This window comes from Odocoileus virginianus, chromosome 1 (genome assembly GCF_023699985.2).
Source record: "Odocoileus virginianus isolate 20LAN1187 ecotype Illinois chromosome 1, Ovbor_1.2, whole genome shotgun sequence".
In the NCBI taxonomy this organism is placed as follows: Eukaryota; Metazoa; Chordata; class Mammalia; order Artiodactyla; family Cervidae; genus Odocoileus; species Odocoileus virginianus.
Window position 1 is genome coordinate 81,285,362 of NC_069674.1, and position 12,878 is coordinate 81,298,239.

A 12,878-nucleotide genomic window follows, 5' to 3' on the forward strand; every position below is an offset into this window, starting at 1 on the left:
TGAAAGTCTCTGGTAAAGGTCATTTGTTGAAGAGGGGGTAGAACGAATAGCTCTTAAGAGTCTGAGAAGGTCTCTGAAGGCCTGTTGCCGAGGAAATGACAGATTTACTCATTGTAAACCTATAGTGTATAATCTATGACTTTAAAAAAGTTCATTGACTTGAATTTAACTTTTTGTTTAAATACCAATAAAAAGAAGTTAAATCAACTATGTTGATTTCTACTTTAAAAAAAAATAAAATTATCTATACAATATCAGATTTTCCTACCAAGTGAGTATGGAAATGGTAGGAAAACCCTGGTCACTTATGTTATTCTACCTTCAGGTATAAGCCTCCTATGCTAGGGAAATCTAATTTCTAAATGCTTCATTTGATTTATTACTTTATAAAAGTGTAATTGCAGCGAGGAGAGACATAAGAAAGGTCTAAAAGCAGGAAATTATAGGTCTATTTTCATTTTTACCCATTGTAAGAGACATATTGCTTATACTATACCTACTATGATCTTTTCAAACATAGCTAATTTATAACATTATATATGAAACACTGTTATATCATATATTCCTCCTGCAGTTGGTCTACAATGGGCTCCTTCTCACTCAAGACTCATGTGAAAATTTATTACAGACTCATGATCAAGAGTGTTCTCAATAGAGAATGACTCCACAGCAGATGGCTCTTTGACAAAGGGGAAAAAAAGACAAGACTGCAGTATCTTTTGCAGTATCTGAAAATGGGCTCCTGTTCAACAAAAATGAGCTTATCCAATTACAATGGAAATAGAGAAAGGATTTTTACCTCTGGACAATGGCTGTAAGAACCTTAAGTCTTGCTACACCACGTTGAACCAACACAGACCAAAATTCAGCATAAATGTAAACTTCTGCTAAAAAACAGACACAGGAAAAAGATTTTAGTGATACTCTTCTGCTGCAGCCACATATCTTTCTTACCCTAGGTTTGCTAAAATAAATATAATACAGCTGTAGAGGCTACAATTATATGATTATATATAATAATAATATTCTCAAGTCTGAACACATAATCCTGTTATTCCCAATTTCATTAACTATTATATATTACATGTCTTCACCAGGTCTGTCCACTTAAGGTGCAGTTGTTATAATAAACGTTATTATGCTCTGGAATTTAATTTACTACAGTTTTTTAATGCAAGGTAGACATTCTTTATAAAACAGAAACAGATTCACAGACATAGAGAACAGACTTGCATTCACCAAAGGGGAGAGGAGAAGTGGGGAAAGGATTGAGATTTGGGGATTAGCAAATGCAAACTATTATTAATTGAATGAATAAACAAAGTTCTACTGTATAGCATGGACAGAGGAGCCTGGCAGGCTACAGTCTATAGGGTCGCAAAGATTAGGACACTATATAGCACAGGGAACTATATTCAACATCTTGCAATAAACCATAATGGAAAAGAATATGAAAAAGAATGTGTGAATCATTTTGCTGAAATACACAACAGAAATACAGCAGAAATAATACATTGTAAATCAACTATATTTCAATAAAGTAAATCCTAAATATATATATAATGTATATTTTCTTAAGTACATATTGTAAGATTAGACTGATAGTTCAGGTAATTGGGGAAAGAAATAGCTTACTTAAGAAACAGTATTTCCTATTGGGTTTAGACTTTGCCTGTAACAATTTCAGGTCAAGGAAAACCTTTAGCTTGCATGTATCTATATATTTCTATTACACATATATTAAGGGTATCCAGTTAACCCCTTAAGTAAGAAGCCATATCATTTTTTTTAGTGCTTGAAACACTTTGCCCAGAAACATTAAAACAGACCAATTTCCAAGAAGGAGTTTAAAAAAAACAAGACTTAGAACAATGGAACTTAAAATATCCCTTTTCATACCTTTCAGCAATAGACTGCCATTATGAAACACAAAGTTTTAAAAGGTATTCATTGAAATAGGATTGTTGTCCTAACAAATCCTACTCAACATTCAAATAAGGCAAAAATTCTCTTTTCCTGCTTTTTATCCTTTGTTGTTATGATGGGTAAATACAAATAATAATATCTGACACTTCTGAAAATCTACTATTTGTCAGATATTTTTCAGAGTGCTTTGACTAAGCAAGACCAATGAAGAACGGTCCATCTTTCCCAATATCTGCAATTTAGAGCAATCTGAGGATACCAAGTGATTTGATTCATATTTTGTCTCAATCTTTCATTAAGTTGATAATTATGAGCAAGTTCCATGGGCAACTGAAATAATTTAGTAAATTTGTTTTGTACAATAGGGGAGGGAGGGAGAGGGAAGTCACTCAGTCGTGTCTGACTCTTTGCGACCCCATGGACTGTAGCCCACCAGGCTTCTCCGTCCATGGGATTCTCCAGGCAAGAGTACTGGAGTGGGTTGCCATTGCCTTCTCCATGGGATCTTCCTGACCCAGGGATTGAACCTAGGTCTCTAGCATTGTAGGTAGATGCTTTACCATCTGAGCCACCAGTGTCTTTGTTTTGTTCAGATACATTGAAAAGAAAAAAAACCTAGTATTTTGTAAGCTCCTTAAAACCTTGTCTCTTGATCTCTGCCATGTTCCTGTTCCCTATGCCTTGGATAGGGCTCAACACAAAGGACATGCTCACGAAGGTCTGCTCAATGAAAGGAAGGAATGGGTATATCACAAACATGCAAACTCTTCAAAGCTATAAAGGTTACGCAAGTTCCCTGTTTCTTTCTGTCATGGCACGTTCTGTGCAAGGGAATTAGACATACATCGAATAAAAGAGAAAAGAATTAATAAATTAGTCTTTAAATGCTAGAGGGTCTTTCACATTTGAATTTCAAAGCATAATCCCTTTGGTTTCAATATTCTTGAGGCTTGTCAATTGTCTACTACAGCTTATCACTAACAAATTCAAGCCACAGAATTCCCATCTACTCTTGTAGCTACTGGTCTGGAAAGGGAAAAAAAAAATCTTGCTGAACAATAAGGACATCTGCTGGTTAAAACGGAACACTCCTATCCTTGAAATGCTGCAACTAGATGGACATGATTTGGGTAATAAAGTTTAGAATAATGCCGAACATGTGATATCTTGTTCAAATAACCTCCTGCTAAGTAGAGTAATTATAAAGGTAACACTTGTTTTATTCCAGAGTTGTCCAAGTAGGGGCACTATCTGAAAAAAGACTGAGCTCTCCCACCAAAGAATTGTTGTTGTTCAGTCACTGTCTGACTCTGTGATCCTATGGAATGCAGGACACCAGGCTTCCCTGTCCTTTGCTATCTCCTGGAGTTTGCTCAGATTAATGTCTATTGAGATGGTGATGCGATCTAACCATCTCATCCTCTGCTGCCCTCTTCTTTTGCCTTCAGTGTTTCCCAGTATTAGGGTCTTAGGTCCAATAAGTCAGCTCTTTGCATCAGATGGCCAAAGTATTGGACATTCAGCTTCAGCTGAATCCTTCCAACAAATATTCAGAGTTGATTTCCTTTAGGATTGACTGGTTTGATGTCCTTGTAGTCCAAGGGACTCTCAAGAGTCTTCTTCAGCACCACAACTTGAAAGCATCAATTCTTTAGCACTCAGCCTTCACAGTCAAGCTAGATTTAGAAAAGGCAGAGAAACCAGAGATCAAATTGCCAACATCCGTTGGATCATCAAAAAACCAAGAGAATTCCAGAAAAACATCTACTTTTGTTTTATTGACTATGTCAAAGCCTTGGACTGTGTGGATCACAATAAACTGTGGACAATTCTTAGAGATGGGAATACCAGACCACCTGACATGCCTCCTGAGAAATCTGTATGTGAGTCAAGAAGCAACAGTTAGAACTGGACATGGAACAACAGTCTAGTTTCAAATAGGAAAAGTATGTCAAAGCTGCATATTGTCACGCTGCTAATTTAACTTGTATGCAGAGTACATCACTAGAAATGCTGGGCTAGATGAAGCACAAGCTGGAATCAAGATTGCCAGGAGAAGTATCAATAACCTTAGATATGCAGATATGCAGATGACACCACATTTATGGCAGAAGGCAAAGAAGAACTGAAAAGCCTCTTGATGAAAGTGAAAAAGGAGAGTGAAAAAGTTGGCTTAAAGCTCAACATTCAGAAAGCTAAGATCACGGCATCTGGTCCTATCACTTCATGGCAAATAGATGGGGAAAAGTGGAAACAGTGACTGACTTTATCTTTCTGGGCTCCAAAATCACTGCAGATGGTGACTACAGCCATGAAATTAAAAGATGCTTGCTCCTTGAAAGAAAAGTTATAAGCAACCTAGACAGAATATTTAAAAGCAGAGATATTACTTTGCCAACAAAAGTCCATCTATCAAAGCTATGACTTTTCCAGTAGTCAAGTATAGATGTGAGAGTTGGACTATAAAGCTGAGGACTGAAGAATTGATGCTTTTGAACTACGGTGTTGGAGAAGACTCTTGAGGGTCCCTTGGACAGCAAGGAGATCCAAAGGAAATCAATCCTGAATATTCATTGGAAGGACTGATGCTGAAGCTGAAACTCCAATACTTTGGCCACCTAACGTGAAGAACTGACTCACTGGAAAAGACCCTGATGCTGGGAAAGACGGAAGGCAGGAGGAGAAGGGGATGACAGAGGAAGATATGGCTGGACCATATCACTGACTCAATGGACATGAGTTTGAGTAAACTCCGGGAGTTGGTGATGGACAGGGAGGCCTGGCGTGCTGCAGTCCATGGGGTTGCAAAGAGTCGGACATGACTGAGCAACTGAACTGAACTGAACTTTATGGTCCAATTCTTACATCTGTACATGACTACTGGGAAAACCATAGCTTTGACTATACAGGCCTTTGATGGCAAAGTGATGTCTTTGCTTTTTAATATGCTAAGTTTGTCATAGTTTTCCTTTCAAGGAGAAAGTGTCTTTTCATTTCACGGCTGCAGTCACCAGCCACAGTGATTTTGGAGCCCAAGAAAATAAAATGTTACTGCTTCCACTATTTCCCCATCTACTTGGCATCCAGATGCCATGATCTTAATTTTTTGAATGTTGAGTTGTAAGCCAGCTTTTTCACTCTCCCCTTTCACCCTCTCACTCAACATACAGCCTTATGGTACTTCTTTCCCAATTTGGAACCAGTCTGTTGTTCTATGTCCGGTTCTCACTGATGCTTCTTGACCTGCATACAGGTTTTTCAGGAGGCAGATAAGATGGTCTGGTACTCTCCTCTCTTCAAGAATTTTCCACAGTTTGTTGTGATCCATGTAGTCAATGGCTTTAGCACAGTCAATGAACCCAATGTTTTCTGGATTTCCCTTGCTTTCCTGATGATCCAACAAATGTTGGCAATTTGATCGCTGATTCCTCTGCCTTTTCTAAATCCAGCTCGTACATCTAGAAGTTCTCAGTTCACATACCGCTGAAGCCTCGTTTGAAGAAGTTTGAGCATAACTTGACTAGCATGTGCCAAAGAACAGAAATGGCTAGATTTCTGATCTGATTTCTGATCTTCAGGTTTAAGACACAAGTATCTCTGAACTCAGCAAACATTTTAAGTGTCTGCTAAGTTAAGGTACTGTACCAGGTGTTGAGAAACTGAAGCTGTAGGACAAAGCAGAGGCAACAGATGGTCCAGCCACCTCTGGGCACATGCCCAGTCCTAAACTTAGAGGAAGGGGGTTAAACTCAGTTAACATCTGCGAGAGACCAAATCGCTTACTTACCAGCACTGTGCTCTCACCATTTTATAAACATCATAGGCCAGATACTTCCTTACTAATACATTCTTTCCCACACTAGCTGGAAAGATGCCTTCCTCCCTCCTGTCCCCTGTTCACCTTTCCAGTCCCTGCTGAAGTGTCTCCTGAGAAAGGCTAACCTGGAACTCCCTACACAAAGTTCACCTTCAGAGAACTCCATCTGTATCCTTTTTAGAATTTACCAAACTGGCAATTGCTGATTGGTTTGCCAATATATAGGAAAGTTATGACCAACCTAGATAGCATATTAAAAAGTAGAGACATTACTTTGCCAACAAAGGTCCGTCTGGTCAAGGCTATGGTTTTTCCAGCGGTCATGTATGGATGTGAGAGTTGGACTGTGAAGAAAGCTGAGCACCGAAAAATTGATGCTTTTGAATTATGGTGTTAGAGAAGACTCTTGAGAGTCCCCTGGACTGCAAGGAGATCCAACCAGTCCATCCTAAAGGAGATCAGTCCTGGGTGTTCATTGGAAGGACTGATGCTGAGGCTGAAACTCCAATACTTTGGCCACTGATGCGAAGAGCTGACTCACTGGAAAAGACCCTGATGCTGGGAGGGATTGGGGGCAGGAGGAGAAGGGGATGACAGAGGATGAGATGGTTGGATGGCATCACTGACTCGATGGGAATGAGTTTGAGTAAACCCCGGGAGTTGGTGATGGATAGGGAGGCCTGGCGTGCTGAGATTCATGGGGTCGCAAAGAGTCGGACACGACTGAGCGAATGAACTGAACTGAACTTGCCAATATATTGTCCCTCTCCCTTCAAAGCCAGACTATAAAGGAACAGATATTTGAATCTGGGTACAAACACTCTCCCAGTTTTAGTAAAGTAATTTAACTGTTTCTGTTTTGTTTTGCCCACAGAACTTTCAAGGACAGAATGAAAACTTTTATTCTCATTTGCTGTGAGATTCTGAAGTTCTCCATTCTCCTAAGTAGAAGAGGAATGAATTTTTGCTAATGTTCCATTAAAAGGCCTCAGTAAAGACCTACTGCAAAAGAAAATGAAGTGAAGAGGATATGGAGTGGTGGTAACCAGGCTGACAGATTAAAAGAAGTATAGAGATGAGACACTGACACAACTGGAGGGTAGGAAGGAGTTATGAGATGGAGTGCCCTAAGCCCCATAGAAAGACCTAGATGACAAAATCTGAGACAGAAGAGGACTTGGAAAGGTCTGATGTGTGGGCCTAGGTAGAGACAGTTTGCTCATTTCTCTGTTAGCATAGGAATTCCCATCAGCTCACCAGAAATTCTGGAAGGCCTTCCAATGTACACACATCCGTCGTATTAGCAGAACTCAAGAGACTGTGTAGAAAGAAAATGGGCTACTCAGTAACAATATTTTTCATTTACTAACAAAAGTTATTGCAAACAACTCTTTCCTGAATCATGACATCTAGAACACAAAATAATCATGAAACAATAGAATTTGCCTCTCAGTATTTGAACCACTTTTATATTAACATACCAACCTATCAACCTTTCAAAAAGAAAAGGTCATTTAGTCAATATTCTATTGCTGATGAGGTTCATGAAAGTGTTATAAAAAATCTGGAGTCCAACAGAGTTAATCATAACTAGCAAATGAAGTAAACACCGTAAGTGTCCTATACTTTCATAATACCTTCTGTTTGCGAAAAAACTATTTCTCCAGATTTTTCTAGAAAACACTTCATTCCTAAGTAGGTAATTACTAGGATAACAGTAAAACTCTCATGCATTCTCTGTGACTGCTAAGTCACTTCAGTCGTGTCTGACTCTGTGCAACCCCATAGGCGGCAGTCCACCAGGTTACCCCGTCCCTGGGATTCTCCAGGCAAGAACACTGGAGTGGGTTGCCATTTCCTTCTCCAATGTGTGAAAATGAAAAGTGAAAGTGAAGTCGCTCAGTCGTGTCTGACTCTGTGCAACCCCATAGGCGGCAGTCCACCAGGTTACCCCGTCCCTGGGATTCTCCAGGCAAGAACACTGGAGTGGGTTGCCATTTCCTTCTCCAATGTGTGAAAATGAAAAGTGAAAGTGAAGTCGCTCAGTCGTGTCAGACTCTTAGCGACCCCATGGACCGCAGCCTACCAGGCTCCTCCATCCATGGGATTCTCCAGGCAAGAGTACTGGAGTGGGGTACCATTGCCTTCTCCACATGCATTCTCTAGGTACTACTAAATAGTGAGGTATGAAACACCTAGAATTCTAATTGCAGAAAGTTTCTCCAGGTTTAAAACTGTTATGGATTCTCTTACACTGATTAGGCAAGTTAAAGAGATGTTACTACTATAGATTTACTTTTAAAGTTATGGGTTAAACTGATACTAAAATAGACTTGTTTTCCCAGAGTAAATATCAACTGACCTTGAGGAAAGGTAGTTATGAAGGAAACTCGCCCAGAAAGGAAAAATTACGAGGATGAACTTGACTTTTTTAGGAACTTAACAGCCAAATGCAGACTAACCTTTTTCAGGAGAGAATGGGTAGCAATTATAATTTAGATACCACTGTCTTATGCCTCAGCCAAGAAGAATCCGATATGGTTATGTTTTGTGGAAAATGTAGCTAATTAAGAACCAATTCCTAAATGATAATGTTAACAATTTTATACACATAATTATTATCTCATTAGAACTCTACTTTCAGTAATTTAATTGCTTTTCTGATTCAGAGGTTTATTATTTTCCATTTTTAAGTGCTTAAAACATATGACAGGCTCTGTGCAAAGCATTCTACCTACATCATTCTGGTATTTTAGTATCTCCACTTTTCAAAAGCAAGTGAAGTTTAGAGATGTGTAGTACTATATCCACTGCTAAGCAATATAGTCAAGATTCACACTTGGGTCTGACTCCACAATCTGTACCACAACAAGACCCTGCCTCATGGTGTTGGTTACCTACGGTTATGTACTCATTTAAAAACTGATACCAGCCATAACCACAGGGGATGCAGAGATTACCACAAATTGGTAATAATGTTAGAGGCAATAAAATGCTGCTCCTGACACTTACTTCTGAAAAATGGTCAGACATATCCATCTTCCAGTTTAGTAAAGAATCTGGAAACTGGTTGTAATAATTTTTCATTATAAAAAGACTTGCAAAATGTACTTTATGAACTGCAAGAGGGTAGTGCAGACCATAGGCTTGGAGCTGAGGCTTCTATTCTGACTTTGCCACTTATTTGCTGTGTGTCCTTGGACACATTCCTTCACTTATTTGATCCTTGTCCAAAATGGGGATCATTTACAATAACTATACTGAAGCTTTGGCACTTGTGAATGTTAAACCCATTTAATATGCGGAAATCACTTAAATGATACATAAGCACTCAAAAAATGTTATCTAACCTTGTCCAAACTCAGTTCATATATTTTTTTTAAACTAGACCTTACTTTTGTGGGGTACCATTCAAGATTCACAGCAAAACTGAGGGGAAGGTACAGACAGTTCCCATAGAGTCCTTACCCTATACATGCATACTCTCCCCCAATATCAACATCCCCCAAGAGAGTGGTACATTTATTGCAAAGGATGAACCAACACTGACATGTCATTAACAACCAAAGTCCACAGGTTATGTTCTATGGGTTTTGATAAATGTATAACACGATGTATCTACTGCTATATTCTAAGTGCTATACATTTTATGGGTTTTGATAGACGCATAACACAATGTACCTACTGCTATAGCATTAAACAGAATCATTTTGCTGCCTTAAAAAACCCTCTTGTGCCCTGCCTATTTTGCTTCCTCTGGCCTCAAATCCTGGCAACTACTGATGTTTTTATTAACTCCATAGTTTCCCCGTTTCCAGAATGTCAGATAGTTGGAATCACTCAATATGTAGCCTTTTCAGATAGACTTTTTTTCACTTAGCAGTATACATTTAAGATTCCCCCATGTCTCTTCATTCCTTTGTCTTTTCATGGATAGCTCATTTCTTTCTAGCACTAAATAATATTCCATTGTACAGGATGTACCAGTTTATCCACTTACTTACTGAAGCATACCCTGGTTGTTTGAGTCAGAAGAGTCACACACACAACTAACTCCCGGCCTTCCTCTGCATCCAGACCCCGCTTTCAAGCCGTTCCACATGGCGGTTCCCTCCGTTCTGTGGCCCTAGGTAATTACGAAAGTCGGCTCGCGAGGGCCAACTATCCCCGAGCCAAAAGGATCAGAGATAAATATTCATCTGCAGGTTTTTATGTGGACATAAAGTTTCAACTATTCCGGATAAATATCAAGAAGTAACTAATGATCACAGGGTAAGAATATGCTTTGTTCTGTAAGAAGCCACCAAAAAGATTTCCACAGTGGCTGTACCATTTTTGCATTCAATCAATGAATGAGAGGTTCCCTAGTGTTCCAAAGTCTCATTAGCACTTGGTGTTTTGGATTTTAGCACTTCTAATCGGTGTGTGATGGTATCTCCTTTTCCACTTTTTTTATGAAATGTGACATTTATGAGTGAGAATGTTATCCCAAAGAATAGATAATGTGCACTACTGGGAAAACTTATGTACCTTTGGCTTAAAATCTAAACAAATATTTATCTATCTAAACCCATTTCTGTGTATACTTTCTTCCACTTTCTTCAAAGAATTAGTGTCACTTCCACGAAGTCTTTCAACTATATTTTGTTTTCAAAAGAAATCAGTTCTATAAAACATTTTTTTTTAAAAAGCGAAAAATAATTCAGAAAAAAAAAATAAATAAATAAGCGAAAAATAGAGGAAAAGAAAGTAAGCATTACTGACTTGATTAGTTAAGTTCAATTCAAGACGTATATATTCATATCTTGAAAGCCTTCATTTGACCTTTACAACTGATGCTGACCACATTTCCACTGTGACCATGTAGTGTGAGTCTACACATACCTACTGGACGCAAGAAATTTCTCAAATCTCATTTCTGAACTCCTCTCACCCCCCTAGTGAGAGAAAAGCAGGCCACAGTAAACCAGTTTTATAAACAAAATGAGGTCAGAATCACAAGAGTTCGGACCACTCATTTTCGAAACTCTTTGAAAACAAAAATTTCTGCCGAGACGGTTCTCTGGCAGGTTCACGACTCTGGGAGCGGGGCCGAGTCTTTCTCTTCCTGAGAGCTCCCCGGGTAACGAGCAACTAACGCGTCAGGGCCGGGCTTTGTAAGGCGTACCGTGCACTGCAGACCACCATCTTCCTACACTCACAGAGCATACATTTCACCAAGAATTGCATCACATGCTCAACAGATAACACGTCTACGCGCCCACAGCAGGGCAGACCCAGTCAGAAGAGCCACACACACACAATTCCTGGCCTTCCTCTGCATCCAGACCCCGCTTTCAAGCCGTTCCACACGGCGGCTCCCTCGGTTCTGTGGCCCTAGGTAATTACGAAAGTCGGCTCGCGAGAGCCAACAATCCCCGGGCCAAAAGGATCACAGCTGCGCCGAAGAAAGACGGTCCTCCTACACAGTATCAGTAACGGGGAAGTCTGTACTTAAATTTCCTAGTATGATCTAAGGAAAACAGCAGAAAACAACCCCTACTCTGACCGATACAGAAGCGCCAATATCTAGAGACGCTTTTTGGCGCGCCGACTTGGCCGGAAGTGACGCAAAGGCCGGCGCGCAGGGCCAACCCTAGGGAGAGGAGGCCGGGCGGGGGAGCGTGCGGGGACTGGGGGCGGGGCGCGGCCGTAGCTCCGTTTCCGGTGGCTCGTCGCGCTCGCTCACTCCAGCTGCAGCCACTCTTGCCCGTGGCTGCTTCCTCCATCCTGGTATTTTTTGGAGCCTCCATCCTGGTTCTTCCAAAGTGCCCGGACCCAAAACAGGAAGTAAGTGCGATAGAACCTTCAGGTCCCAACCGCCGCCAGGGCCGCTCCGCCCAGTGGAGTCTGTCCGGCCCCCTTGTTGCCCGCCTGCTCCTGCCGGCCGGCGCCAGCTGCCGGCACTCGGGCACCGCGGGCGGGGTCGGAGCTGGGCCTTCGTGACGCCGAAGCTGCCGTTCCCGCAAGCTCAGGCCAGGGCCTCCTTTTCGGGGCCGGGCCTGCGGCGGTGGCGTGGGCTTCAGAACGGGAGCGAGTTGCCGCCGAGGCACAGCTAGCGATCTGGCGGGGGCGGAAAATGGCGGCTATGGAAGAGCTAAATGGCGCCGGGACCCCTGGGGGTGGGGTGGGCCGAGAGCTTGGCTAGAGAATTGGGCCCGGGAACACGGAAAGTAAGGAAGTCTTCTTAGCTTTCTGGGGGGCAAGGGGGGGGGGGTCCTTTCTTATGTTTTTGTTATCTTTTCGGGGTTTTTTGGTTTAGCGAAGGAGAGGTGGGCTTGGATGAGATTGAGAGAATTGGGGCGGGTCTCGCCCCACCCCACCGCAGCTCGTTTTTCCCTCGTACCTTTTTGTGTCTTCAAATCTCCCATCTTTGGGGGTTCTCTCTCGCTCAGCTGTTGATGGCCCAGGCGGAGGGAATCGGGGCTGCTGGCCGAACAACTCAGGTTGTCAGCCTGAGTCTTTTAGAAAAGGGAAAGATGGGACCTGGAGTGCGGGGAGACAACCCTAAACCGACGGAGAACAGGAAAATGCGCCTGCAAAATAGGAATTGTGTTTTGCCGAGATTCGAGGAAGTTTTTAAAATTTGTAATCTTCGTCCTTTGAAATAGACGTTGAGAATCTTAAGGGAATCTGCGGCGTAGATTTGAGGGTAGAAGTGACGAAATGCTGTTCTATGCAGTTGAATGATACAGCATATGTTTTTAGAATACAAATAATTTGGTGTAAATAAGGAGAGGTGATAAGTCTATGAAGTGTAAAAGGACTCCGTTTCCCTGATTTAATTTAGAAATTCAAATCTAGTGGCTATTTTCTCGTAACTTTGATTCATCGTTGTGCACCTTCTTTCTGACAGTAGGTGAGGCTACTCGTTGGGACATTTGACAAAATGCGAATTCTGTAGGATTACTTTCTAGTATTCAGTATTTTAAATTTAGAATAATACCATTGAAAATGTTTTATCTTCACTGATTTTTACCTTTGCTTCGAGTTCACGAAAGACAGCCATTTATAGCTTTTAAGCTGCATTTGAAGTAAAACATTCTTGCATTGTGTTAAAAGTTTTACAAACAGAAAAATGTTTCAGTGAAGGATT

At 41.0% G+C, this 12,878-nt stretch overlaps 1 protein-coding gene and 1 long non-coding RNA gene across 5 annotated transcripts in view; one reads left to right on the forward strand and one right to left on the reverse strand.

Annotated features, from left to right (window-relative positions):
- Positions 1-11,329, reverse strand: part of LOC139035962 (uncharacterized) — a 65,816-nt gene extending 54,487 nt beyond the window's left edge. For 2 of the 4 annotated variants that reach the window (XR_011488617.1, XR_011488614.1), the window contains exons 1-4: positions 10,508-11,329; positions 9,748-9,869; positions 7,001-7,061; positions 800-887 (exon numbers count right to left, since the gene is read on the reverse strand). This is a non-coding gene — a long non-coding RNA (uncharacterized lncRNA). The remainder of the gene's footprint in view (positions 1-799; positions 888-7,000; positions 7,062-9,747; positions 9,870-10,507) is intronic. The other 2 variants (XR_011488615.1, XR_011488616.1) reach the window with 2 other exon arrangements.
- A 91-nt stretch (positions 11,330-11,420) lies between these two features.
- Positions 11,421-12,878, forward strand: part of DMTF1 (cyclin D binding myb like transcription factor 1) — a 46,721-nt gene continuing 45,263 nt past the window's right edge. The window contains exon 1 of the mRNA XM_020911558.2: positions 11,421-11,572. The gene's annotated coding sequence lies outside the window, so the exon portion shown is untranslated. The remainder of the gene's footprint in view (positions 11,573-12,878) is intronic.